This window comes from Rattus norvegicus, chromosome 2 (assembly GCF_021556685.1).
Source record: "Rattus norvegicus strain SHRSP/BbbUtx chromosome 2, alternate assembly SHRSP_T2T, whole genome shotgun sequence".
In the NCBI taxonomy this organism is placed as follows: domain Eukaryota; kingdom Metazoa; phylum Chordata; class Mammalia; order Rodentia; family Muridae; genus Rattus; species Rattus norvegicus.
This window is the reverse complement of record NC_141535.1, coordinates 1,977,748-1,982,966: the sequence shown is the minus strand read 5'-3', so window position 1 is coordinate 1,982,966 and position 5,219 is coordinate 1,977,748. Positions and strand designations below refer to the sequence as shown.

At 35.2% G+C, this 5,219-nt stretch overlaps 1 pseudogene; it reads right to left on the bottom strand.

The window, feature by feature from the left end:
- LOC148006609 (uncharacterized) overlaps positions 1 to 5,219 on the bottom strand; it is a 2,902,548-nt pseudogene that overhangs the window by 968,857 nt on the left and 1,928,472 nt on the right.

Sequence of the window (5,219 nt, the reverse complement as noted above, 5' to 3'; positions counted from 1 at the left end):
TTCTAGGGCAGTCTTTTTTTTCCATTTTCAACTGTCAGAGCTAAGACTCTCATTTATAGTCCATGTTCCTATCCCCACTTCTATACATGGTGCTAGAAAGCACCATGGTCAGAAAGCAGCTTTGATCTCTTGTGGTTAATTTCAATTTCTTGAAGGATTATAACTTATGACATTCACTATTCTAAGACTGATGACTGATGGTCTTGTCTGTACTATTGACTTATCATCCCATGTGATCAATGAGACATGCTATAGTAGAATTCCCAATATTTTTCATGACACTAAATCATGTTGATTTCTCTCCTACCATCTTTCAAATGCATCTCCTATCTTAGCTATATTGTATCTATTGGTTTACATGATTATGATTTATATGTGATCATTAGGGACAAAGAAGTGTTTCCCTATTGTAGATCACCCTCCAGTTTTTTGTAAGAAGTTTGATGTGATATTGGTGCTACTACTTGACATACTCAGCCCACTTTCTGTTCACACTTGTGAATTTGGTTTCCAGTGATGGCCATGTAAGGCCTTGCTTGGACACATCTTGTGCTTTATTATACTTCAGTATCAGTTGAGTAAACTATGTATATTCCATTCTCATTTCTGAGTTAACTGAAAGACTGCCTTGACTTCCGTGAGTATTGATGACACAAGAATGGGCAAACCAGTAAAGTAAGTCGTTTCTGAAATCCAGTCTGTAAAGTATCTTCATGATTGTAAGTACATAGCAAATAACCTACATGCTAATGTCAAGTTGATGGATAAAGCTACAGAAAAAGTGTAATGGAGATGATAAGAAAATGTCTGCCAACTTGAGAGAGGATGTTCCACTTTTGTACTTTGGAGAACCGAAGATACAAGAGTATACAGAGGGAACTGAACTGGACACAATGATAAAAGTCAAACAATATTTTAAGAGCACAGTAGCAAGATTCTTCATAATTATTACACGTATATCCACTTAATCCAACACATGTGTTGCAAAATAGAACAGAGCATTTGACTATGGACAGTAGGAAGGAACACTTACTTGAGCTGGGACATACAGATATCTACAGAAGGGAGGATATGTCTAAAGTGTGTTAATAGTATGAAACAAGTCATTTAGGAAATTAAAAAGACAAAAAGAAATGGTTCATTTTGTGTGGCCTTTTGTTTGCTTTGAAATAATTATCAGAGATTCAAAAGTTCATTGGGAAGTGAAAAGGAGTGTGACTTGACAGGATGAGTGGATGAACCAGTGAGAGAGAGCATTGACAATTGGCAGGGTTGAACTCATAAAGGCCCTATCAGCTCTAGAGTGGAAAAGGAGCAAACAGGTTGTGTGGTTTAAATGGTAACTCCCTCATAGACTTACCTATTTGAACATATGGACCACAACTACTGATGCTATACGGATGCTTGTGGAATTTCTAGGAGGTGGAGCATTGTTGGAAGTGGGTCACTAGGAAAGGGCCTCGAGGCTTTGTAATCAGGCTTAATTTTCATTTTTTGTTCTTGGATTCCTGAATATAGATACATTGTGACCAACTACTTCTTACTCTTGCTGAATTCTCTTCTATGTCTGCTGCCAGGCAGTTCCCAGTTTGATATATCATATCTTTCTGAAATAATGGACAAAATGAACTTTTTCTCCCCTAAGCTATTTGTTCAGGATACTTTTATCACATTTATCATAAGGTATCTAGGAAAGGGACAAGGAGAAAGTGCTATGTAGGGAAGAGAAAGAAGTTGATGAGATGTAGAATAAAAGAACAAAAATAAAATTTTAGTATATTGTTAACATGTCTTAATTTTTTGCCTTAATAGGATAAATGTTAGAGTATATGACTTTACAGTTTCTCATGCCCTCATTGGGTACTGCAGTGGTTTGATTAAATCTTTCTTTCTGTGATGCTTAATCTCCAGTGAAAACTTAATGAGGTACAGATCATGGTGGTTGCACACCTTGGTTTGTGAGGATGGTTGGGTGAGCAAGGAACACCCAACCTGAATTTTGAAAAGACAATTCCTGGACTGACATCTCATGTAAGTGAAAATGAGAAAGTGGGCTAAGGACCAGCATTCATCTCTCTGCTTCCTGACCATGGATGCAGAGTAACATAGCAGCATCATGTGTGGGCAACTGTGACAGATATCCCTGAGGAGATGCACTGGATCATCAAAATGTGAATCAAAATAAACAATACTTTCTTTAGTTGCTTCTGTTATATGTTTTGTCACAAAAATTGGAAAAGTTAACTGGTATACTTAGTGTTCTCCCAAATTCAGAGTTGCTATATATGATTCCTCTCTTTTATTCTTATATGTCTGTATCTTGAGCACCTGAAGTTCACTGCTACTCAGTTATTTAATTATATCTTCTTTGTTTCTAATATTTGCAAATATTTTCTTAATGATGCATTAGTTTGAGTGTGTCTGGTTTGATGTGGAGGTCCTTGATCCACTTGGACTTAAGCTTTGTACAGGGTGATAAGCATGGATCGATCTGCATTCTTCTACATGTTGACCTCCAGTTGAACCAGCACCATTTGCTGAAAATGCTCTTTTTTCCATTGGATGGCTTAGGCTCCTTTGTCAAAAATCAACCATAGGTATGTGAATTCATTTCTAGGTCGTCGATTGTATTCCACTGGTCTATCCGTCTGTCTCTGTACTGATATCATGCAGTTTTTATCACTATTGCTCTGCAATACTGCTTGACTTCAGGGATAGTGATTCCCTCAGAAGTCCTTTTATTGTTGAGGATAGTTTTAGCTATCTTGGGTTTTTTGTTATTCCAGATGAATTTGCAAATTGTTCTGTCTAACCCTCTGAAGAATTGGATTGGTATTTTGATGGGGATTGTATTGAATCTGTAGATCGCTTTTGGTAAAATGGCCATTTTTAATACATTAATACTGCCAATCCTTGAACATGGGAGATCTTTCCATCTCCTGAGATCTTCTTCAAATTCTTTCTTCAGAGGCTTGAAGTTCTTATCATACAGATCTTTCACTTGCTTGGTTAAAGTCACACTGAGGTACTTTATACTATTTGGGACTATTATGAAGGGTGTCGTTTCCCTAATTTCTTTCTAGACTTGTTTCTCTTTTGTGTAGAGGAAGGCTACTGATTTATTTGAGTTAATTTTATACCCAGCCACTTTGCTGAAGGTGTTTATCAGGTTTAGTAGTTCCCTGGTGGAGCTTTAGGGATCACTTAAATATGCTATCATATCATCTGCAGATAGTGATATGTGAAAAGTCTTTAATAAATTCCACCACCCGTTCATGGTAAAACTATTCACAAGATTCGTGGAAAAGGAACATATCTCGATTTACTTCAAGTCGATAGCTAACACCAAATTGAATGGATAGAAATGGAAACTAATTCCACTAAAATAAGGAACAAGACATTCTACTCTGTTCATACTATTCAACATAGCACTTGAAGTTTTATCTATAGCAATAAGACAGCCAAATGAGATCAAGGGGACACAAATTGGAAAGGAAGAATTGAAAGTATCATTAACTTTGGATGAAATAAGAGTACATTAGTGACATTAAAAATTATTCTAGGTATCTCCCAGAGTTGATAAACACTTTTAGCACAGTAGTTGCATACAAGATTAACAGTAAGTACTCAGTAGCCTTTCTATATAGAAATGATAAACAGACTGAGGAAGAAAATGAGGAAACAATCACTCTTCACATGAGCCTCAAGATATAGATAATGTCTATCCAAGTCAATGAAAGATTTCTATGCTTATAAGCTTATAATATTTGAAGGAAAAATTGAAGAAGATACCAGAAAATGAAAAGATCTCGATCCTCAGGGATTGGTAGGATTAACAGTAAAAATGGTCGTTTTTATCAAAAAAGTCTACCGACTGAATGCAATCCCCATCAGAATTCCACACACAATTCTTTACAGACCAGGAAATGGCAATTCTCAACTTCATAGAGAAAACCAAAATCCAAGAACCCAGGATATCTAGAACAATACTGAATATGAAAAACAAAACAAAAAAGAACAACAAAAAGAACAACAAAAAATGTTGGAGGTATTACTTTCACTGATTTTCAAGTCATACTTTAAAGCTACAGTGATAAAACCCACAAGGTATTTGCATAAAAACAGATACAACAACAAACAGAATTGAATTGTAGGCCCAGAGATAAATTCACACCTAAGGACAGGGAAGCCAGAAATTATCATCTGTAAAGAAAAACTTCAAAAAATAGATTTTGTCAAAGTGGGTGTCTCCAGGTGGAAGAATGCAAATGATGCCCTATTTATTATCATGCTCAAATCTCAAGTACAAGTAGATCAATGACCTTACCATAAAACCAGAAACACTGAACTTGATAGAGGAGAAATTAGAAAATAGCCTTAAACACTTTGGCATATGAGACAACATTCTGAAGAGAACAGCAATACTCTATGCTATAAGATTATCAATTAAAAATACAGGGCTATTTCCAGGGCAGCCGGAGCTAGTTATACCCAGTCTTGAAAAAAAATACAAATAAATAAATAAGTAAATGAGTAAATACCTCAAAACAGATTTTGCATTTTACGTCAGAATAGAAATAAATGTATTCTTAATTACAAATAGAAATCTTAACTTGCAAAGACTTAATACAGGACAAACAAACTTATTCTGTAAGTATTTCACAGATTTAACATTGTAAAAACTGGAACTTAATCTTCACTACAAAAAAAATCCTCAACCTGCAAGGTATATTTTTATTGTTTTGTTTTCTCATTAACTTGTAATGTATATTGTTCCTGTTTTAGTCTCACAGGAAGAGAGAGGGTAATCAAAGAGCATTATGTTTATGTAAATAATTGTCAAAGAATAAGCTTATTAATAATAAGATGCTTTAAAACATCTCCAAATGAAGAAAAAAATCATTAAAACAAAATATAAAACGACAAATACTAAAGATGGTGTTAGCCATTTTCTAACCTCATGATTGTGATTGCTGCGGAGTTTGTATGCTTTAGACACACAGCACCTTTATGTAGTGAAACTGCTTTTCTTTATTGTCTTTAATATCTTGTCCTTCATGCACTCAGACCTTTTCATGAAATAAACCAGGCTCACAGCACTTAATAAAATGTGGAACTGCACCACTAATGAATCCTGGCAGTCTTTTCTCATTATGTGCCTAATTTTCCTTAGAGAGCACAAACCTTCGGGTGGGGTCTTCTCATTCTTAAATCATCTT